Source organism: Ovis aries, chromosome 24, assembly GCF_016772045.2.
Source record: "Ovis aries strain OAR_USU_Benz2616 breed Rambouillet chromosome 24, ARS-UI_Ramb_v3.0, whole genome shotgun sequence".
NCBI classification, from domain to species: Eukaryota; Metazoa; Chordata; class Mammalia; order Artiodactyla; family Bovidae; genus Ovis; species Ovis aries.
Window position 1 is genome coordinate 13,390,668 of NC_056077.1, and position 24,634 is coordinate 13,415,301.

The 24,634-nt window shown below is 47.3% G+C and overlaps 1 protein-coding gene across 1 annotated transcript in view; it reads left to right on the top strand.

Annotated features, from left to right (window-relative positions):
- Positions 1–8,005: 8,005 nt before the first annotated feature.
- Positions 8,006–24,634, top strand: part of MRTFB (myocardin related transcription factor B) — a 296,817-nt gene continuing 280,188 nt past the window's right edge. The window contains exons 1-2 of the mRNA XM_042240566.1: positions 8,006–8,084; positions 8,296–8,418. The gene's annotated coding sequence lies outside the window, so the exon portion shown is untranslated. The remainder of the gene's footprint in view (positions 8,085–8,295; positions 8,419–24,634) is intronic.

A 24,634-nucleotide genomic window follows, 5' to 3' on the forward strand; every position in this document is an offset into this window, starting at 1 on the left:
ACTGAGTGACTGAACTGAACTGACTAGAGGTAAAGAGGAGTTGGAACATTTGTGAATAAATAACTTCCATAAATACCTAAAGGAAGATGCTACATCACCATTTTACACATTAGGTAACCAAAACTCGGTTTTGTTGGAGGATGCATAGCTAATAACTGAACCAAGGAATCTGACTCCCAAGCCTGTGTTCTGAACTATTGTGCTGAAGTTTTCTTCTAGATAGTATTAATGATAAATAGTCTTCTGAGACGTCTCTGGCTTCCCTAGTGGCTTAGATGGTAAAGAATTTGAATGCAATGCAGGAGACCTGGGTTCAACCCTTGGGTTGGGACAATCCCCTGGAGAAGGGAATGACAACCCATTCCAGTATTCTTGCCTGGAGAAATTCAATGTATAGAGGAGCCTGGTGGGCTACAGCCCACCTTATGGTTGCAAAAGAGTTGGACCCCACTGAGCAGGTACATACACATTTTAGTGAACAGGGCATAACGGCAGGAAACTCCCTGAAGGCAACTCCCAGCCATGCGGGGAGGGCAGCTGTGAGGTTCTAGGGACTCGCTAGGAGCACAGCTCCCAGATCACACCTCGTTTGGAATCTGGCTCTGCTGGCTGCCTATGCATCCTTGTAAGGTGCTCTCCAAGCCTCAGGGCCCTCCTGGGTAAGTGAGGCTAACACTCAGGAGGATTCACTGCACAGGGCGGCTAGGATTTAATCAGAAAACATGCAAAAAGCACTCACTCTGGGACCTGGAACTTATGAGTCTCGGTGACTGTGTTAATAATACCAATATCATCATAATCACCATCAAAGCATTCAGCAGATGGAAATAGGAAACTCTCCAGATTTGGTGCTTAGGAATTTGCTGTTCTTTGAATCATAGTCATTTTTTTTTTATTTAATTGAGCTATAGTTGATTTACAATACGGTGTTAGTTTTATGTACAGCAAAGTGACTCAGATATGTGTATTATATGTTTTTTTTTTCAGATTATTTTCAGTTATAGGTTATTATAAGATATTGAATATAGTTCCCTGTTCTGTACTGTAGGTCCTTGTTGTTTATTGAATGATTGATGACTTCAATCATGTGATTGAAGTTATCCTTGGATAACCTTACTTACAGAAGCCCTGCTTCTGTCAGCATGGGTCCAGGGTCATTTATAAGTTGAGGAAGGAGAAGGGAATTCAAGAACATGATGAATAAAATAAGAATAGGATGAATGGAAGAACAGGATAAAAATAAGCCAGTGAGGAACAGAAGAGGCAGTTGTTTCTCGGAGGGCAGAACTAGCTTAGCAATAAGAAGATGGTTCTGCGTTTTTCACTGGCTCTGGGACCCTGAGTGGCTCACTTAACCTACCTGCCCTTCTGTCTAGAGGACTTAGGGAGTGAGATCATGGAGGCAACTTTGGTCTTAACCTCTTCTTGTCTCTTTACACTTTCAGTGGGTTAAGTCCTTATCTTGACATGGGATGTCAGTTTAGGTGGGAACCGAGACCTTCCTTTCACTTGTAGTTTTTTTTTTTTTTAAGTTTATGATTCCTGAGTCACAAATTAGTCTCATTTCCAAAATCTCATCCAATTATTAATAATACCTAAAACTATCATTAAAGATGAGCCTCTCTTTCCTCTTCTTCCATCTGCAACCCACCGTCATTGGGCTGCTGGCCTTTGAGGAAGAGAGAACTAGACACTCACCATCTTGCCCCACCAAACACAGACAAGGGGTAGAAGAGGGGACATGCAGGACAAAGGTGGAGGGGAGGAAGGTACAGACAGACCTCGGAGGTTTCGTGGGTTTGGTGCCAGATGACCACAATAAAGCAAATATCACAATAAAGCGAGTCCCAGGAAATTGTTGGTTTCCCAATGCATATAAAAGTTATGTTTACACTCTACCGTAAGTCTATTAGGGGCTTTCCTAGTGGCTCAGACAGTAAAGAATCTGCCTGCAATGCAGGAGATAAAGACTGTGCCTGCAATGCAGGAGATGTGGGTTCAGTCTCTGCATCGGAAGATCATCTGGAGGAGGAAATGGCAACCCACTCCAGTATTCTTGCCTGAACAATCCCATGGAAAGAGGAGCCTGACGGGCTTACAGTCCATCGGGTTGCAAAGAGTCAGACACGTAGTCTATTAAGTGTGCGATAACCTCATGCAAAGAGTTGACTCATTGGAAAAGACTCTGATGCTGGGAGGGATTGGGGCAGGAGGAAAAAGGGACAACAGAGGATGAAAGGGCTGGATGGCATCACCGACTCGATGGACGTGAGTGTGAGTGAACTCCACGAGTTGGTGATGGACAAGGAGGCCTGGCGTGCTGCGATTCATAGGGTCACAAAGAGTCGGACATGACTGAGCAACTGAACTGAACTGAACATTATGTCTAATAAATATGTTTACATAATTTACGTACATATATAATTTTTAAATACTTTTTTGCCAAAAATGCTAACCATCATTTGAGTCATAATCTTTTTGCTGGTGGAGCACTTAAAGTATCACGAAAATTACCATGATGTGACAAAAACACAAAGTGAACAAACACTGTTGGAAAAACTTCGCCGATAGACTTGTTCAACACAGTTCAGTTCAGTCACTCAGTCCATCGAGTCCGTGATGCCATCCAGCCATCTCATCCTCTCTCATCCCCTTCTCCTCCTGCCCCCAATCCCTCCCAGCATCAGAGTCTTTTCCAATGAGTCAACTCTTCGCATGAGGGGGCCAAAGTACTGGAGCTTCAGCTTTAGCATCATTCCTTCCAAAGAAGTCCCAGGGCTGATCTCCTTCAGAACGGACTGGTTGGATCTCCTTGCAGTCCAAGGGACTCTCAAGAGTCTTCTCCAACACCACAGTTCAAAAGCATCAATTCTTCAGTGCTCACATCCATACATGACCACAGGAAAAACCATAGCCTTGACTAGACGGACCTTAGTTGGCAAAGTAATGTCTCTGCTTTTGAATATGCTATCTAGGTTGATCATCACTTTTCTTCCAAGGAGTAAGCATCTTTTAATTTCATGGCTGCAGTCACCATCTGCAGTGATTTTTTTTTTTTTTTTTTTAGTTTTTTATTTTTTAAATTTTAAAATCTTTAATTCTTACCCCGGGTCTGACACTGTTTCCACTGTTTCCCCATCTATTTCCCATTTCACAGGGTTGCCATAAACCTTCAATCTATTTTTTAAAAATGCATTATCTGTGAAGTATAATATAACAAAGCATATCTGTACTTACTTTGGCTTTTAGAATCAAAAGATAACATTGTCTCCTCTGGGTTTGCTCAAGTACCACACAGGGTCACGGCCAGATCATGGTCATGGGTATGGAAGAGTTCCCAGTGTAGGTTAATACAATTCATACCACCAAGCCGCTGCACCAGAATCTGGTGATTCATCTCCAGCCTCTCCTGAGGAGGACTGGTTGCCCTTCTCACCCAGCCTGAGACAAAATCCATCAGTCAGCTCGCTCATGTGAAGTCCACTGACAGTCATTAGGAAAGCCTCCCTCTCTTCTTGGCTTTCTAGCCCTCTTTCATCCTGTGGATTGCTCAGGGAGTCACAACCACCTCCCTAGATACAAGGGCCGCCCAGCAAACTCTGCGTAGAACCTCGAGAAGCTGCTCTCACGAGACCTGAGGTGCAGGAACAGGTTAATCCCCCCCCCACCCCCGCCAACCCCCACAAACTTCTGCGGGTGTGTTCATTAGGAGATGAATGCCAGCATGGGTTTCGGCCCTCCCACTCAAGAAAAAATCATCCTAAAATTCTCTCTTCATGCCTATTGATTCTTTTTTATCCTCTTTGTGGGTTAGGGATTTGAGAAATCAGAGGGATTAGAATTGTGAACCTAATTTGAAAGTACCGTGAAAATCTACATCCTCGTCTGGGGACTCCCGTTGCAATTTCCTATCTATTTGATCTCGATGTCTCTCTGTAGCTTCCTACTTAGCCATTCTTTTACATATAAAGTGGAGATATTGTCTGTCCTTACCCTGTGGGGGGTTTTTAGGAGGTACGATGACATAACTGATGCGTGTGAAGTGCTAAGCACAGAGCAGGGCACGTAGAACTCAGATATATGCTGATATTATTCCGTCCGAATCCCTAGCACTTAATCTGAGGATATGACACATAGGAAGCTTTCAATAAATGTTAATGAATGATTTCTAAATAGCTAACTGTATTGCAAAGCAAAATAAAAATAAGGGCTAAGTAAGTGTATAAGCTCCGTATCATGGCAACCAAGTGAGGCAGTAGGTAATTGTGAAGGACGCCTAGGAGGAAGCCTCAGTAGGAAAGCAGTATTTGGGATTTCAGTAAGCAGAAAATGGGGCCATTGAGCATGCGTGTAGTCTCAGGAAGAGCCCAAATGCCAGAAAGGGGAGTGCAGGATGAGCTCTTACTTATGAATGGGGCTGGGGGGTTACTTTGCCCAAACGATGTTTTCTTATGGGCCAGCCTGTCTCAGTGAGGGATCTTTCAACAAGTAATAGAAAATCAACTCTAACGGGCTTCACCAGCAAAGGGAAAACATGGCTCATGAAAGTGTAAAGTTGAGGAGTAGGTTCCGGCGTCAGGTCTAGCTGGATCAAGGTTCACAGGATGTCAGCAGGATCTGTTCTTCAGCTTGGCTCTTGCTCAGTGCTGTTTCCATTCTCAGCAAGGCTCCCCCAGAAGTGGCAGGATGGCCATGGGACCTCCTGAGGCTACCTTCCCCTCCAGAGGGAAATGCAGCTTATCTTCATCCTAACATTCCCGGCAGAAGTCCTGAGATTTGCTGTCATTGGCCTGTCCCGGGTCCCCTGTTGATGGGGTGTTATGGGCTTGGGCCTGCACCAGGCATGTGCGGCAATAAATGGTTACTCCAAGGGCTCAGTTTCTACTGTAGGAGACCAGGCTCTGGAGCTAAACTGCCTGACTTCCTATCTCATTTCCCAGCTGTGTGACCTGGAACAGGGTCCATAATCTCTGGGTGCTTCCTTTCATCAGTAAAATCAAAATAATCATGAGGACAGGGTTTTTGGAAAGATTACATGAGCTTTTTTCCAAAAAAAATTGTTTGGCTACATCAGGTCTTAGTTGAGGCATGTGAGATCTTTGATGCCTCATGCGGGATCTTTCGTCATGGTGCACAGATTCTCTAGTTCTGGCGTGCAGGCTCAGTCATTGTGGCACTCGGGCTTAGTTGCCCCATGACATGTAGGACCTTAGTTTCTTGACCAGGGGTTGAACCCTCATCCCCTGCATTGCAAGGCAGATTCTTAACTGCTGAACCACCAGGGAAGTCCCTACATGGGTTTTCACAAATAAGTGTAACACAGAATAATATCTTGAAGACCTGGCCAAATGCTGAACCCATGGTGCATGCACGCTAAGTCACATCAGTCATATCCAACTCTTTGCGACCCTATGTACTGTACCCCGCCAGGCTCCTCTGTCCATGGGATTCTCCAGGCAAGAATAGTGGAGTGGGTTGCCATGCCCTCCTCCAGGGGACCTTCCTGACCCAGGAATCGAACCTGCATCTCTTATGTCTCCCGTATTGGCAGGCGGGTTGTTTACCACTAGTGCCACCTGGGAATCTACTGTAGCTCTTGTTGTTACTATAGTGACTTGACTTTGTGGCCTCATTGCTTGATATCTATTCACAGTTATTCCAGAAGTTTCCACCCCTGCCGGGGTCCAGCCCTGGTGGATCCAGGGTGATTCAAAGGTGGGGGGACGGAGTCGGCGTCTTTGGAAAAATACATATTTAATCACAGATATAGAGAGATTAGAAATGGATAGTGTAGTAGGAAGATTAGTGGAGAAAAGGAGGCTGAATAACTTGGATTACGTGGAATAGAATCCATGCTCCAGATGGGAATTCAGCCAGAAAAACGGGAGCAAGAAAGAAGCGACATGGGGGAATCAGTCTTTCCGGAAACTGATCCGATTTCTTTATTTTTGGGTTTGCTTATATACCTTTTGTTACACATAGGGATGAATACAGAGTCACGTGGGGGTCAGCAGTCCTGACCTTTGTCAAAATCAGGTGCTTCACATAAATGTATAAAAAAAAGGTCTTAGGGATATTACATCATCTTCTGGCCATGAGTGAGACCTGCTGACATTTTATGATCCTTTCTTTCTGATAACCAAAAACTTATTTCTTCCAAGGGTGTTTTTTCTTAAACCAGGCACCACCCTCCAAATAAAGTTACATTCCTATAGGGTGAGGGTGTAGTGAGTTACAATCAAGAAAGGAATTTATTCAACCCAAGGTTAACATGATTAGTCTTAAAGGTTAATACTTATTTCTCCTATATGCTTAAAGGTTAATACTTATTTCTTCCTATATGCTAGTTATATTCATTATAAGGGTAGGGAACATGGAGATTTAGCAGCAAACATCAACCCAACAAATGAAAATCCTTTCACCAATGCTCCCCTTAAGATCTATTTAGTCTTAAGATATGATAAAGTTACATTTTTAGATAACAAGGACACAGTGATTTATAACAAACTACAGTGATCTATTACAAAAGAGAAAATCCATTAACTCAAAAAGTCTAGTATTGCTAACATCAAACTACTATATTTCCTTTGCTATATTCCAAATACATTGATTAATATATTCTCAAGTGCCTAAGGATATGGAGGCCTGGCGGCAGTCATTGACTCAACAAGAAGAAAAAGTCCTATGCTAATTAAGACTCTCAAAATACTCCAAAACTCTCTGTGCTGTTTACGGTTAAGAGGTAGTAAACAATCATGTGCCTAGTGGCAGCAGTATGGATAATCCTGTCACACAAGCTAGTCTGTCAGCAGAGAGGTTTGACCTGAGACATCCTTGTCCCACCCAGAGCAGGGAATTAGCAGCAATTATTGACACAACAAATGAAGAACCCTTCACCAATATAATTCCTAACCAACACACTATACTAATAATTTCCAACTCCCCAAAAGATTTTGCCTTTAGTAAGTCTAAAACATCTCGTGCCTCTCAGGTTGGGAGGCTGTAAACAATCACAAGTGGCCGGACAAACCTATACAGATGGGCTAGATAACCTTCAGAGGAGTCCGTAAGCTGAAACACTCTTGTCACGCCCAAGAACCTTTATTGCCTTGGAGCTGCACGTTTACTCCTTCTCAGAGAGAAACGGTTATGGGGGAGAGCCCCCGTAAAGTCAGAGGTGTAGGTGAGAGCATAAAACAGACTCTGGTTTTGGGGTTAGATGCTCGGGAACAGGGGGTTTCCTGAGGCTTGATCACGCCTTTGCGTATGCCAAGCCTCCTTCCTCATGACCTTTGCCATGGGCGGAATTCCTCACGCTGGCCCCCAGCACACCCCCACAGGTCTCTCAGGGAGAAGTGATTCCCTTTCAAGCATACGCTCAGTGCGACTCCAAGCAGAGCTCCACCAGGCCTGGAACACATGCTTCCCACCATGAAGCTGGCCATGCTTAAAGAGGGTCCTTTTTAATTCACAGCTGAAGGTCTGAAACCCTAGTCATCCCTGTACTTGGCAGAATAGGAGAAATCAAGAAGAAATCTTAGCACTTGGTCCCTTCCCTTAAGGAGTCTGCAATCTAATCTTAAAGAGCAGAACACTCTGTCAAATACAGCCTGCACCAGGATCCATTCCCAGAGGGACCTGCCAATCTGCCCAGCCAGGGTGTTTATTGAACGACATCCTACCTCGGGGGCTCCTTCTCAGTTATAATGGCAATGAGCAATTAGAAAAGGTGATGAGGAGGACAGAAACAGGGCCGATTCCCAAGGTCTGACCCACCTGTTGTTCCCCCCGCCCTTAAACTATGCTTACAAAGAAAAAGGGCAACCCTTCCCCACGTAGTACCAGCAGGGTAACCTGAGAACATCCATTTAGCGCGTCTGTCCCTGTGAAAAGGACCTTTCAGTGACACCGAGCTGAGTGTATCCCGCTCTATTTATAGGCACTGTTTGTTTAATTCGAGTCCCGTCTCTAAGAATAAATAATGAACTCATCCTGGGGGCCAGCCAGAGCCTACAACTCTGTGACGAACCTGTAAATCCCTTTCTCTTTCCTTCTGGTTCTGGAAGGGGTTCTCTAACTCAGAGGTGAGCCACTTCCGTTCGCTGGGCTGGGGTGGGCTGGAGACCCAGGTGTGCTCGGAAGTTGGGCTTGATGGTGCTTTTTCATCATGGTTTTGGGGGAGGTTTTTGATGTTTGATTTTGGGTTGGTGATCGAAGAACCGATCTTGAACCTCTCTCCTCCTCAAAGGAGGGACCCTAACCTGATATTTGCACCCCTGGTTGCTTAAACTTCAGACACAAAGAGACCCATTTGGACTCAGATCCCTCAGTAAGGAAGATGTGGCCGTGGAGAAAGAGGACCCTTTTCCATACCCTCCCGACCTGGTAGCAGGGCCTGGGGCCAGACTGTCTAACAAGGTATAGTACCATCCCTGGTGTGTGTGTGTGTGTGGGTTTTTTTTTCAGGGTGTGTGATGAGAACCAAGAGCCATAATGCACTTGAACTTGAAGTATGTAACCCCTGAAGGTGGTATAGGCCAGTCCAATAGAGCGTCTCAAGAAAAAATTATTTGGTTTGCAATCCCCCTGTCCCCATGCTGAGCTGCTGGTTTAGCAACTCCTAGAACCAGACCCACTGAGTTTGAAGGGAATGACCTCAATGGTGTCTTTGGGTCTAATGCAGGACATTGACACCTAAATTTTCAATGTCCAGTAACATCACAGAATAACATCCTGCCTTTCCAGGACTTTATCTTAAGAAGGTAACCAAGCTTTTCAGGGAAGTGTCCATTCATGTGCTTCTTCTCCCAGTATCTGTTAATCCACTTCTCCGTGCCAGATGCTATTCTAGGCACAGGAGATGCCTTGATGAGGAAGACAAGGTAGTCATGAGATGACAAGGTCTGATTTACTCTGAAAAAATTCGGCGTCTGCTCCCTTCCAACTGAGTCAGTCTGACTGTGAGACGTCTTCCCAGCAGGCCCTGAGCTCCATTCATTTGTCCATTCCTCCATTCAGAAAGTCCATGGGAGGCATAGTCTACATGTTAGGCACAGCTAGAATGCCTAGGTATAGTAGTGAGCTCGAGATCTCTCCTGCCCTTAAGATGTTTGGAGTCGAGTGGGGAAGACGGATATTAATCAAATTATTACTGAAATATGAATTTTTTATTATTATTATAAATGTTGGTGAGTTCTATAGAGCAGGAATCCGCAACCCCTGGTACCGGTCTGTGGCCCATTAGGAACCTGGCCACACAGCAGGACATAAGTGGTGGGCGAGTGAGTGAAATTTCATTTTTACTTACAGTCACTCCCTATCACTCGCCTCCTGTCTGACTCCACCTCCTGTCTGGAGAAGGCAATGGCACCCCACTCCAGTACTCTTGCCTGGAAAATCCCATGGACGGAGGAGCCTGGTAGGCTGCAGTCCATGGGGTCGCTAAGAGTCAGACATGACTGAGCGACTTCACTTTCACTTTTCACTTGCATGCATTGGAGAAGGAAATGGCAACCCATGCCAATGTTCTTGCCTGGAGCATCCCAGGGATGGGGGAGCCTGGTGGGCTGCCGTCTATGGGGTCACACAGAGTCGGACACAGCTGAAGCGACTTAGCAGCAGCAGCAGCAGCCACCTCCTGTCAAATCAGTGGTGGCATTAGATTCTCAAAGGAGCACAAACCCTACTGTGAACTGCGCAGGCGAGGGATCAAGGCTACACACTCCTTATGAGAATCTAATGCTTGATGACCTAAGGTAGAGCAAAGACAATAATGCTGGCCCCGGGAGTGACTGCCACCATCTCCCATCATCCCCAGATGGGACCGTCTAGTTGCTCAGGGCTCCCACTGATTCTGCATTATGATGAATTATATAACTAGTTCATTGTATATCACAATGTAGTGATAATAGAAATAAAGGACATGGCAAACGTAATGCGCTTGAATCATCCTGAAACCACCCCCTCTCCTCTAGTCTGTGGAAGAATTGTCTTCCATAAAACTGGTCCCTGCTGCCAAAAAGGTTGGGGACCACTGCTATAAGGTGAAACTCAGGGTGCCCTGAGCCAAGTTCAGAGCCTAAGAGAGGAATCGACTCTGAGGGTTGGTGAGCAGTGAATTAGCAATGACTAAGAATCCTTGAGTTGCCCCAGATGGTGAGTTGTCTGTGGAGTAGTGAAACAATGATGTCTATCTGTGGGAAGTGTGTCTTCGAGTTTCCATTAGCTGCTCTGGGTCATCCACACCGTCACCTGGCTGTCCTGAGGACTGTCACGGGCCGGTAGGTCTCGGTTACCTTAGGGAGAGTTTGTGTCCACGGAGAGCATGGGGATTCCTTTTGAGGCATCAGCTTGCTAAAGTTTTGACATGACTTATGGGTCTGCCATGGACAGGGTGAAATCTTTTTCTTATGAGACGTTCTTCTCACTCTGTCTCATTGGGTCAAGGAGTAAAGAGTTTCATGGTTTTATTTGTGAATGGTAGGTAGTCTGGCCACTATACTTAGAGATCTGGATTGGAAGATGGCCACACATTCCCCTCTGCAGTTTTATGCCTTCAAATGTTCACATACTCTGGCTTTGGAAGTGGAATTTCACAGAAATTCTGCTCACAGAAGCAGTTGGCACTCTCTGGATTAATTTTGGTGCAACTTTGAGTGAATCCTTTCAGCAGTAAGCTCTTTATTTGAAAAGTAGTATATATTATCTCTTTTATGCCGAGCGTTTTGGTAGGAACCAAATTTAAAAAGCCTTTTGATGAGGGTTAAAGAGAGAGTAAAAAAGCTGGCTTAAAATTCAATGCAAAAAACTAACATCTGGCATCCAGTCTCATTGCTTCATGGCAAATAGATGGGGGAAAAGTGGAAATGGTGGCCGATTTTATTTTCTTGAGCTCCAAAATCACTGCAGATGGTAAGTGCAGCCATAAAATTAAGATTCTTGCTCCTTAGAAGAAAAGCTATGACAAACCTAGACAGTATATTAGAAGGCAGGGACATCACTTTGCCAACAAAGGTCTGTATAGTCAAAGCTATAGCTTTTCCAGTAGTCATGTAGGGATGTGAGAGTTGGACCATAAAGAAGGCTGAACACTGAAGAACTGATGCTTTCAAACTGTGGTGCTGGAGAAGACTCTTGAGAGCCCCCTGAAATCAACCCTGAATACTCATTGGAAGGACTGATGCTGAAACTGAAGGTCCAATACTTTGGCCGCCTGATGCGAAGAGCTGAAAAGACCCTGATGCTGGGAAAGATTGCGGGCTGGAGGAGAAGGGGGTAACAGACGATGAGATGGTTGGATGGCATCACCGATGCAATGGACATGACTTTGAGCAAACTCCAGGAGATAGTGAAGGACAGGGAAGCCTGGTATGCTGCAGTCCATCAGGTTGCAAAGAGTCGGACCTGACTGAGCAACTGAAAGTGAAAGTGAAAGTCACTCAGTCGTGTCCAACTCTTTGTGACCCCATGGACTGTCCATGGAATTCTCCAGGCCCAGAACACTGGACTGGGTAGCCTTTCCCTTCTCCAGGGGATGTTCCCAACCCAGGGATTTAACCCAGGTCTCCTGCATTGTAGGCACATTCTTAACCAGCTGAGCTACCAGGGAAGCCCAAGAATACTGGAGTGGGTAGCCAGTCCCTTCTCCAGCGGATCTTCCTGACCCAGTAACTGAACTGGAGTCTCCTGCATTACAGGCAGATTCTTGACCAACTGAGCTATCAGGGAAGCCCCTGAGTGACTGAACAATGACATAAAGTTAAAGCCAAGAAAAAAATATAAGAATGTGCCTTTACCTCTAAAAGTTTCCAAGGGTTCAGAAAAAGAACTTTCATTCACTGGTCCCAAAATGTTTATTGAGCACTTATACTGTGCCAGACATAGAACCAGGAAGGTATATGTATCAACAGGACCAGTACAGCCTGCAGAGCTTGCAACTAGTGAGGGAGAGAGCTACTCAAACCATCAGGGACAGGAGAATTTCAGATAGTTTTATATGCTAGGCTGGGCAGAGAAGACCTCTCAGAAATCGTGACAGTTGAGCAGACCCTGAATGATGAGAACATCACTATGAACAAAGCTAGTGGAGGTGATGGAATTCCAGTTGAGCTGCTTCAAATCCTGAAAGATGATGCTGTGAAAGTGCTGCACTCAATATGCCAGCAAATTTGGAAAACTCAGCAGTGGCCACAGGACGGGAAAAGGTCAGTTTTCATTCCAATCCCAAAGAAAGGCAATGCCAAAGAATGCTCAAACTACCACACAATTGCACTCACCTCACATGCTAGTAAAGTAATGCTCAAAATTATCCAAGCCAGGCTTCAGCAATACGTGAACCGTGAACTCCCTGATGTTCAAGCTGATTTTAGAAAAGGCAGAGGAACCAGAGATCAAATTGCCAACATCTACTGGATCATGGAAAAAGCAATAGAGTTCCAGAAAAACATCTATTTCTGCTTTATTGACTATGCCAAAGCCTTTGACTGTGTGGATCACAATAAACTGTAGAAAATTCTGAGAGAGATAGGAAAACCAGACCACCTGACCTGCCTCTTGAGAAATCTGTATGCAGGTCAGGAAGCAGCAGTTAGAACTGGACATGGAACAACAGACTGGTTCCAAATAGGAAAAGGAGTACGTCAAGGCTGTATATTGTCACCCTGCTTATTTAACTTATATGCAGAGTACATCATGAGAAACGCTGGACTGGAAGAATAACAAGCTGGAATCAAGACTGCCGGGAGAAATATCAGTAACCTCAGATGTGCAGATGATACCGCTGTTATGGCAGAAAGTGAAGAGGAACTAAAAGCCTCTTGATGAAAGTGAAAGAGGAGAGTGGAAAAGTTGGCTTAAAGCTCAACATTCAGAAAACGAAGATCATGGCATCCGGTCCCATCACTTCATGGGAAGTAGATGGGAAACAGTGGAAACAGTATCAGACTTTATTTTGGGGGGCTCCAAAATCACTGCAGATGGTGACTGCAGCCATGAAATTAAAAGACGCTTACTCCTTGGAAGAAAAGTTATGACCAACCTAGATAACATATTCCAAAGCAGAGAGATTACTTTGCCGACTAAGGTCCGTCTAGTCAGACGTCTAGTCCGTCTATGGTTTTTCCAGTAGTCATGTATGGATGTGAGAGTTGGACTGTGAAGAAGGCTGAGCGCCGAAGAATTGATGCTTTTGAACTGTGGTGTTCGAGAAGACTCTTGAGAGTCCCTTGGACTGCAAGGAGATCCAACCAGCCCATTCTGAAGGAGATCAGCCCTGGGATTTCTTCGGAAGGAATGATGCTAAAGCTGAAACTCCAGTACTTTGGCCACCTCATGCGAAGAGTTGACTCATTGGAAAAGACTCTGATGCTGGGAGGGATTAGGGGCAGGAGAAGGGGACGACAGAGGATGAGATGGCTGGATGGCATCACTGACTCGATGAACATGAATCTGAGTGGACTCCAGGAGTTGGTGATGGACAGGGAGGCCTGGGGTGCTGTGATTCATGGGGTTGCAAAGAGTCAGACACGACTGAGCAACTGAACTGAACTGAACTGAATGATGAGATGGAGCCAACTGTGAAAAGTATTAAGGGAAGAGCATTCTAACTGGAGAGAAAGGACAAATAGCAAAGCTCTGTGGCACAAAACAGATTGGTTTATTTAAGGAGGAATAGGAACTGAATGTGGCTAGGGACTGCCCTGGTGGTCCAGTGGTTGAGATTCCTCACTCCCAATGCAGGTGGCCCAGCTTTCATCCCTGGTCAGGAAACTAGATTCCATATGCTGCAACTAAAGATCCCATCACAGCCAAATAAATAAATATTTTTAAGAAAAGAAGTTTCTGTGGCTGAATGTGTATCAAGGGGGTAAGTGGTAGGTAAGCCGGGTGCAAAGTGTGAATTTTAGTTTGAATTCAGAGGAAGCATTTGGTAGGTAAATGGATGGCATTTCAGCCTGTACCTATGTTACCTACCTGGGGAAGATTTCTGTTGCCTCAGTGAAATTTTGAAAGTGACAGACCTTGAAGTCTTAGAACTCAGAACCACACAGAAACCCATAGATGGAAACAGAAGAGGTTAATGTTGGCCTGTTTCTGGATAAAAGCAGTCACCCCTAATCTCAGAGGCTTTCCTGGGCAGGAGAGGATGAAAGTACAAAGTGAATAAACCATGAAACAGTCTCCTGCTTGTTGTTCGGCATCCATTCCATCACCAAAAGGGGTCAGTGCCTGAAACCTCCTTTGGGAAATTGTTGCTTCCCTGTTCTTGGCAATCTGGTTTTGTCTCAATCTAATCAGTGTTTTCTTGACATCCCACCTCGGCACCCAAGGGATTGACTCGGGGATGGGCACAGAACCCAGTCAGAGCCAATGAAACACAGGAAGACCTTTCATGGCCCCTGCTGGCAAAAAGAATTCCCTCTCTCTTCCTTAGGAGCACCAGTCTACAGATATGAGGTCTAGAACCACTGCAACCATTTTTGACCATGCAGGAAGATTCTGGAACTGCTAAAGGTTGTGGGGAAGCCCAGCAGGTGCCTGAAGAGGAAGCCAATGCCACAGAAGGCAGAGCCAAGAGGAGAAGTCCTCGTGATGGCACCAAGTCCCTGGATCAAGCCTCACCTGAAGCCTAACCCAATGCTGGTCTTTTTAGTGGCCTCAGCCAATTAAATGTTCTTTATTATATAACCCAATTTAAATAAGGATTTCTATGTCTTGCAACATAAAGGGCCCATCTATAAGGAAACCTTAGAATAGGTACCCTACAGTGCCAAGGACCTCCTCTGCACCCCAAGCCTCTAGGAGGAAGTGAGCCTGTTCCAGAACCCAAATAAAAGGTCTCTCCTCCCACTTCTCTATTTCAGGGTTTCCATGCCTCCTGTCACCATAGCACTGTGACTCTCTTGGAGAGGCGGAGAAACAGAGGAGGAGAAGGGGCCTGTTTCCAGGCTGTGTTGCCACGTGTAGTGGCTGGGGATGGTGGGGGGTGGGGGCTGGGCAGCGAGGTGGCTCCACGCTTGACATTTCAGGATATAGATAAGAGGGTAAAAATAAACCCCCAAGCGCCTGTAGCAGCGCTCGCTTCTCTTGCTTCACAGCTCTTATCTCTCTCTGCTTTGGGGACAGTAAGGTTCCTTTCAGGTCACCGCACAGCTTGCCTCCCTCCAGCCCTGGACAGGAAGGAGGAGATGTGGGTGGTTGCTTTATACCTGTCCACACCTGCCCATCCACCTCTGGGAGGTCAGGTGACCCCCTCCTTCCTGCAGCCCTGCTTGTTGTCTTGCAAATACTCTTTCACGCCTTCGCCTTCGTTTGATGCTCCAGTAGCTGGGTGGGACAAGCGAACCAGGGGGGCCAGGGTCTCCATTTTCCTGATGAGAAAAGTAGGGAGGATGGGAATGATGAAGTGTCCGAGTCACCCAGCCAATGAGTCCAAATGTGTTCTGATCTAAACCCAGGGCTTCTGCGTGTCCATCGGTGGTCAGGGATAAAAAGAATTTGACTTCCTTTCTGCAGCTCCAGCCCTCCCTGCACAGCCATGGAGGCTGGGTACAAGAGGGGGAGCATTCACATCACCCGTGACATAAGCATGAAGCAGCGTTCTGTGCTGCCCGTTGGCGCCGCCCCCTTGGTTCCCTCCCCATCACGCAGCCTCAGGGTGGTTTTGTCTATTCCAGTGAGAAAACTGTTTACTATGAAGGGGTGGCTGGGACTAGAGAGTACTGTTTTAGATTATTTTTTTAATTGCAATATAGCTTATTTACAATGTCATATTCTTTTTTGCTGTTACACATATACAGGTATCCACTCTTTTTTAGATTCTGTTCCCATATAGATCATTACAGAGTATTGAATAGAGTTCCCTGTGATATACTGTAGGTCCTTATTAGTTATCTGTTTTATTTTGGCACTGTGTGTATGTCAATCTCAAGCTCCCAATTTAAGGAATAAGCTTTTTAAAAAATATTTATTTAATTTAACTTTTTGGCTGGGCTGGATCTTTGTTGCCGCACGCAGGGCTTCTCTAATTGCAACAAGTGGGCACTACTCTCTAGTTGCAGAGGAGAGTGGGTTTCTCGTTGTGGTGGCTTCTCTTGTGGAGGAGCTCAGGCTCTAGAGGGCGTGGGCTTCAGCAGCTGTGTCGCACAGGCTTAGCTACTCCACGGCATGCGGGATATACCTGGGCCAGGGATCAAACCCGTGTTCCCTGCATTGGCAGGCTGATTCCCAACCACTGGACGACCACCGAAGTCCTGAGGAACAAGCTTTGATCACATACTAAGGTGCGAGGAGGCTTCCTGAACTTCAATCTTCTCATCTATAAAATGATAAAAATATTTATACACACCAAGACTGTTACAAGGATTAAACAAGGCATCGCATGCAAGACACTCACACAATGATTTGAAATTTGGAGCTCCATAGCACAATGACAGCCTTTCCTGTGCTGACATTTGTGTAGAGTGACAATGCCACTCACCCACGTCCACAGAACATGCCCTTTGAGTCCTTTTTCTCTCGGTGGCCAAGGATTTGCATGGGCCATTTCATCAGTTAAGACTCCCGTGGTTGCAAGTGACCGAAACTACGCTCCTGACTGGATGACCTGAAAGAGGAATTTGTTGGCTCCGAGGGGAGCTGTAAAGGCGGCCAAGGGTAGAGGCTAGCTTCAGGCACAGCTGGATCCAGGGATGGAAGCGATACCATCAGGATCAGGTTTCTCGCTCTCCCAGTCTCTCAGCTTCGTTCCCTCACTGTTGGCTCCCTCCCTTCATCTTGTGGCAGAAATGGCTGTAGAAGCTCCTGGCTCATCTTCTTAGAATCAAGGCCAGCAGGAAAGAGCCAGCCCCAACAAAAATTCCCAGCAAAAATCTCTGTGCATCTCTCTGCCCTTCCCTGAACCATTATGGTCAGAGGAATGAGTTGCCCAGAGGGAGACAAGCCCGGATGGCCTCCCAGCCCTGGAGCCGGGGTGGCTCTGCTCCACTCAAAGTGCAGGTCCGAGAGGAGAGAGCAGTGGCGTCCAGAGGGGAATCACATATCTGGTGACTGGCAATTGCCCACATTTGACAGCCTGGTATCCCAAAGCAGACGTTGATGAGTGGAGTTCTTTAATCTTATGGAACAGAACAAACTACAGCTGGGCTGCAAAACCAGGCGGACTGCCTCCAACCAAAATTGAAAGCTCTCATCTGAGGCTCCCTCAGTGCCAGCTGCTGACCGACTGGACCAGCTGACCTCAAACAGGATCCTTTCCCTGAGCTGCAGCCTACTGACTGCAAATCCCGCATCCCGGATGGGAGACAGACAACCTGGGGGCCGGTTCAAAAGCCTCCATCATTAAACCTGTTCCACCTCCACTGTGATTTACTACCTGTTTATCTTTCTTCTAAAAAGGAACCAGCCATCAATGCAAAGCTCCCCTGACGGCGCCCCCAAAATAAACATGCTGCGGAGCAACACTGTTACTCAATTGCAGCCAGTTGCTCTCACGCGCTCCAAGCTTGAGGTTTGCTGTTAAAAGGTTAGCGAGTGTCAGAAAGGCGTTAAGGACCAGCTCGAGACTTGGTGAAATTAAGACAATTAAAACAAATTAGAAAGGGAATAACTTCCCACTAGGTAATTCCATGGTGTTTATCGCTTTAGAAGTGTTATTCGTGTTCCTTGCTGACACATGGAAAATTCTCATTGCCAGGGAATGGGCCAGGCCTCCTGCTTTGTCTAATATTCAGTGCTGGTCAATCTGCAACCCCAAAGGCACTCTCGAACTTTCCCCTCTCCCGGCTCCTCCGCAAGCCTGCAGCAGTGATGGAAAAGAAGAGGATAAGAGAGTACGAATGATTTTTTGAAAAAAATAACTTTGGTAATTATGTATGCATTTCCAATGGGAGATTCTGGGAATTATTCCTAAAAGGCTGGAAAGAATTTCTTCTTTTGATCTCGGTTCTGAGCCAGAGAAAATCAAATTAAGAAAGAAAACCAACAGAGAATTCTCAGTGGGGAGGCAGGAGCTGAAGCAGGGCTGTTCCTACGGTCCTGGGGAAAAGAAAATGGAAAGAAAAGTCCCCCGACATCTTCGTGTCACGATGTTGAAGCCTAGAAGCAGGGGCGGCTGGAGGAGTCGGATGAAAGCTGGGAGGAGGGCAAGGCTGTGTCCCCACACCCTCCTGCGAGCCTTCCTTCCCTTCTGTTCCCCTGGTTCCTGTGGCTTTTCCCACCGCACACGTGGCCACCAGCCTCCCTCCTACAGCCCTGACTTCCAGAGGACCCCAACTCAGAGCCGTCACGACACAACCAGCCAGCCTGGGCGTGTGAACAGTTCCTTTATATATATATATATATATATATATATATATATATTTTTTTTTTTTTTTAATCCTCCCTTAGAGGCACCGGGAGAAATGGTCCTGCCACTTCCCTAAATCTTCTGTGGTTGCTATGCAGCCCGCCTCCGCCCCGTTCCACTTCCCTCTGCTCCGCGCCGTCGTCTCTCCCCACCCTCCACCCCCACACCAGCTCTTCCCTGCCTTCCTGCCGGGGCTCAGAAATCAGAGAACAGCCCCTGAACGTCTCCCCGCTCCGAGGGCCGCGGCAGCGCGACGGCACGCAGCCTCCCACCCTGCTCTGCCGCTCGCGCTCTTACGGCCTCGCGGGAAAGACCCTCGCTGGACCCTTCCCTTCTTCCTTCCTTTCCTTCCTTCCTTTCTTTCCTTGTCTTCCTTCCTTCCTCCCGCCGTCCCCCCCTCCCTTCCTCCTTCCACCAATAACACCAAACACTTAATTTGTCAGGATCCCTGGAGGAGCTGACTGTGGGAGCTGGCGCTCACGGGAAGCCCTAGGAGGCTGTCAGCTGACCCTGTGTGCAGCTCATCCATCCGTCAGCGGTGGTGCTCCGGTACCCCTTCCCAGGGCCCCCTGGAGGCACCCCTCTACCCCTACATGTGGGTAATGGCTATAGGTTTTCCTGAAGATGTCACAGGAGCATCCGAAGAGGAAGTCGGCAGCCACCTCTCCAAATATCCCTTCCCCATCTCTCTTCCCTTGAAGGGCTTCTCTACCTGAGTCCTCTCTCTCTGATCCTCTTCTGACAGCCTGTCTCCCTCCTCCGGCTCCTGCTCTCTTCCCTCTTCTCTCCCACATCATCCCTCCCCCACTTCCCTCTCCCCTTGCTGGTTTTTGCCTGTGCGGTTTATTGCCCTGCAACTTTGTGCCTTCAAAGTTGCAAGAAGTTTCACGCACTGCTTCCCACGCTCATATTACCACCACCCATCAGAAAACGGTCATCCAGTTATCTGGACCCAACCTGGGGGTGTGTGTGTTTGGGTGTGTGCATGTTCAAAACAGCACTCCAGTATCATTTAGGGATTGATTAAAGAATAAAGAAAGACACATAAACGGTAGCCCTCAGTTTTAATAAATCAGTGGTTTCCTCTGATGGGGAGTGTGGGAGGGTTGTGATTTTGAGGAAGGGGCACGCACAGAGGTGAGGGTAGAGCTGAGCCACTCTAGAGTGACCCATCCTGGTTTGCCCAAGACTGAGGGGTCCCAGGATCCAGAACTTTCAGAACTAAAATCAGGAAAAGCTGGGCAGATTGGGACAACTTGGCCACCTTAGGCTGTGTTGTATCTGCAATGCTTTGTCTTTTAAGGGTGGGTGGTCCATACATGGGACTTTGCCATATTTTCTGTACCTTTTAATGTCTTTTTTTAATTGTAAAAAGAGAGAGAAAATCATCTCTCCTGAGAGATGTGTCTGGGAGCATGACTGATTGTATGGGGGAGAGCAGGAAAAGTTGGGAGGACATACTATCTGAGGCGAAGCTTGAAATAAAAAGGGAGACCTCCTCTGGCACTTACTGCTTCGTCTGGAATGCCTTCTTTTCTCTCTGAATACCCTGCTGAGTTGTAGGCTCCAGGAGAGCAGGGGTTGGCTGTAATGGGTAGTTTTATTCAACTTAACTGGGTCATGGGGAGCCCAGACATTCGGTCAAACACGATCCTAAGGTGTGTCTGTGCTGGTGATTCCGGATAAAGTTAACATTGGAATCAGGAGACTGAATAAAGCAGATCGACTTCTCCAATTTGGAGGAGGGGGCCTCACAATCCATTGGAGACTTAAATAGAAAATAATTGAGTAAGAAAGAATTCCCTCTCTGCCTGACTGTCTTGAAACTGGGTTGTCAGTCTTCTGCCTTCAAACTTGGACTTGAACTTGTGCCATTGGCTCTTCTGGGTCTCCAGTTTGCTGACTGCCAATCTGCAACTTCTTGAACTCATTCACAATTGCATGCAGGAGAGCACGGTGTGATTCCTGGGTCAGGAAGATCCGCTGGAGGAAGGATAGGCTACCCACTCCAGTATTCTTGGGCTTCCCTTGTGGCTTAGCTGGTAAAGAATCTGCCTGCAATGTGGGACACCTGGGTTTGATCCCTGGGTTGGGAAGATCCCCTGGAGAAGGGAAAGGCTAGTGACTCCAGTATTCTGGCCTGAAGAATTCCATGGACTGTATAGACCATGGGGTCACAAAGAATCGGACACGACTGAGTGACTTTAAAAAAGATAATAATGGATGAGCCAGTTCCTTATACTAAGTTCCTATCTGTCCACCCATCTATCTATCTATCTGTCTTATTAGTTCTCTCCCAATTTTTGCTGGAGAGCTGAGACTGATACACTGGATCTTATTATCTCTCTATCCCCGGTACCTTGCCCAGATCCTCCATACATAACAGATGCTCAGTATATATCTGCCAAATGAAGATAAAGAAATACAAATAGTGAAAGCTACAGGGGGGCAGAGTTATGTTGGTTGTTGTTTTGTTCTGTTGCTCAGACTCTTTGCAACCCCATGGACTGCAGCACGCCCGGTTTCCCAGTCCTGTTCTGTTGGTACCTGGCTTGTTTGGTGAGCAGAGAGATTGGGGCGGCCAGTGTGCTTGGGGGTAGGGCTCAGAGGAGGGAGGAAATGGAAGGGTGAGCAAGAAAGCAGACAGAAGTCATGCCATCTAGTGCCCCCCACCCCCAGCCTGCACCACAAGCCTTTGCCTGGAGACTAGACAGGCAACCCAGGAGCATGCAGGTGCCAGGCAGGTGATGTAATAAGGAAGGATGCTGGATGCTGGCTGTGAGACAATAGAGTGGTGGAGACTGTGCCCCGAGGAACATCTGCCTAGGGAGGCACTGTGCTCAGCTCTAGCCAACTGTACTTACGCAGGAATATAACATGGTGTCTCAAGAAAAGTTGGAAAAGCTAGCTTTTCATGCGAAACTTACAAGTTTTTCAAAAACTCAATATAGGCCAAGCAAAAACCCATCTGGGAGCCCCAGTCTGTGGACAGAGCCAAGCAAGGTTTTTAAGGCAGGTCTGTGACACAGCAGGGGGCTTCCCTGGTGGCTCAGATGGCAAAGAATCTGCCTACAATGCAGGGGCGCTGGGTTCAATTCATGGGTCAGGAAGATCCCCTGGAGAGGGGAATGGCAACCCATTCCAGTATTCTTGCCTGGGAAATCCCATAGACAGAGGAACCTGGTGGGCTACAGTCTGTGGGGTTGCAAAGAGTTGGACATGACTGAGCAACTAACATTTCTGTGACACAGCCCCATTCGGGTTGTAGGTGGATGGTTTTGGCAGTAGAGTATAAGAGGGGCAGGAGGAAGGCCTGTGGCTGTGGGTGGCAAGCTGTAACTCCCAAGAGCCCCTCAGAGAAGTGAAGGGCTTTGTGGCAGCCCAGGAGCCTGACCTCTGGAGGGCCCTCATCTAGCGGGGAGAGTAGCCCAGTTGGACCCCAGAGCAATGATCGGGAGTGGGAAGGACGAACTGTCACTTTTCCCTTGTTTCCCAAAGCCACTCGTCACATTCCATCTTGGCTGGCGACCATAGGTTAATAAGGGCCGGTCACTGGACAGATGTGGTCCCAAAGGATCATGGGAGAGCTGCAGCAATGCAGCATTTTCCAGGCTAAGTCGTGACCCCAGCAAATCACAGTGGGGGTAACTGCAGGTCAATCGGAAGTGGAGTAAGCAGGGCCTGTGCACTGATTTGTGTGGATGACATTCAGGGGAGGGAGAGTGACCAGGCTCTCCATGCTGGCCAGGACACTGCCCACCAGGCCCCTCTTACCCCGTCACCCTGCCACCCTGCTCCCCTTTCCCTTCAGCCACAGATCACAGATGGTGTTGAGACCCAGGTACAGAGGCTGCAACCATCTGCAAACCAACCAGCTGAGTCCCAGAGCGATCAAAGGCATGGCCCTGTGCCAGGTCTCTGGCCGGAATGGACATTTGGAGGCAGAAGCTTCGAGCTCAGAGCTCTGAGAACATGCTTCCCAGGTTGTGTTCTTCCCAGGTGGCTGGACTCACCTCCACAGAAGCCATTCCCCAGCAGCTCCTATGAAAAACCAGAGTGACCGGCCAGCCAGTTCAGCTCCCGGCACAGCCCAGATCCCTCCTGCCTGCCTGGCCCTCAGGCCTCCTTTGTGAGGCCCTGCTGTCCCTGCAGTGCTGGGCTGACGCTGGCAAGGAGGGTTGAGATGGCAGGGTTTACCTGCCAAGGGCCTGGACCAAGGCATTCAACCATCCAGCCTCCAAGATGGGCTGATGGAGCCCACCCGGCTATACAGGGGAAGGTTCCAGACAACCACCCACACACACCTTCATCCCCTCCTTCAGCCCCCCAGGGATTGGCCCTGTCCTGTGAGCCTCTGGGAATGGATGAACAACAGCTGGGGGAACAACAGTGACCTGGGGAGAATGACATAGCCAGCTTATTTATACATGTCTTCATTTTTAAGAGCAGTGAAGCGAGACTTTTCAAAGTGGTGAGCAAGAGAGAAAGGAAGCCTGGCTCTCAAAGTCAGTTCCATTCAGTGATTTTTGACTGACAGTGATCACACACCGTGCAAAGGAGTGAAGGAGGGAACACATGGGAGGTGAGTGGGGCTCAGATGGGAGCCTTGGCCAGAGCAGGGGGCAGCCAGGTACCTTGTGCAGGCTTGTGTGTTCCATCTGCACCAGTTTCGAGGAGTAGGTGGTATTTTTCCCATTGATCAGTTGGAGAGGTAAAGCTCAGAGATGTCAAGTAATTTGCATAAGGTCAAGACCCTACTGGCGGCAGAGGAGACACTCAAACAGGGACTGACTGGCTGCAGAGCTCCAGCTCTTTGCTGCAAAAATGCCAACCAAAATGCTCCAGGGATGGAACCCTGTTTGACTGCATTTTTTAAAAGTGTCTACCAAGTGTGGGCCCAGCTCTCTTCGGTTCAGGCCTGTGCTCACCTAGTCCAGGGCTCCTGAGACCAGCCTCCCACCTCACTGCATCAGACGTACATGGTCAACTTCCAAAATGCTGGAGAATGTCTATGAAAGTTTTTTTTACAAAGGATTTAAGCAAACAAGCATATGTACAATGGAATATTCGGTTTAGTTCAGTCACTCAGTCGTGTCTGACTCTTTGTGACCCTATGGACTGCAGCATGCCAGGCCTCCCTGTCCATCACTGACTCCTGGAGTTTACTCAAACTCACGCCCACTGAGTCAGTGATGCCATCCAACCATCTCATCCTCTGTCATCCCCTTCTCCTCCGGCCCTCAATCTTTCCCAGCATCAGGATCTTTTCCAATGAGTCAGTTCTTCGCATCAGGTGGTCAAAGTATTGGGGTTTCAGCTTCAGCATCAGTCCTTCCAATGAATATTCAGGACTGATTTCTTTTAGGATGGACTGGCTTGATCTCTGCAGTCCAAAGGCCTCTCAGCTGTTAACAAGAATGAATGAAATAATGCCATTAGCAGTAACGTGAACGGACCTAGAGATTGTCATCCCGAGTGAAGTAAGTTAGAGGAGAAATATGTATGACATCCTTTATATGTGGAATATAAAAAGAAATGATATAAATGAACTTTCAAAACAGAAAGAGACTCGCAGACTTAGATAATGAATTTATGGTTGCTAGGGGGAGGGGTGAGGGGAAGAGGTAGTTAGGGAGATAAGGATGAACACGTACACATTGCTATATTAAAATGGATAACCAAAAAGAACCTACTGTGTAGCACATGGACTCTGCTCAATGTTAGGTGGCAGCCTGGATGGGAGGGAAGTTTAGAGGAGAATGGACACCCGTCTACATATGGCTGAATCCCTTCACTGTTCACCTGAAACTCTCACAACACAATTAACTATGCTGCTAAGTCACTTCAGTCGTGTCCAACTCTGTGCAACCCCACAGACGGCAGCCCACCAGGCTCCCCCGTCCCTGGGATCCTCCAGGCAAGAACACTGGAGTGGGTTGCCATTTCCTTCTCCAGTGCATGAAAGTGAAAAGTGAAAGTGAAGTCGCTCAGTCGTGTCTGACTCTTAGTGACCCCATGGACAGCAGCCTACCAGACTCCTCCATCCAGGGATTTTCCAGGCAAGAGTACTGGAGTGGGGTGCCATTGCCTTCTCTGACAATTAACTATACCCCAACATAAAACAAAAAGTTTAAAAAACAAACTAACAAAGAAAAGGTATATGGATCAATATCAGAAACACCCAATTGCTAAGCTTAAGATATCAATGTTACGAATACAGTAGAAGCACCCTGCATATCCCTCATCCACTAACTGTCCCTCCTTGGCAGTGACTACCGTCCTGAATTTGTG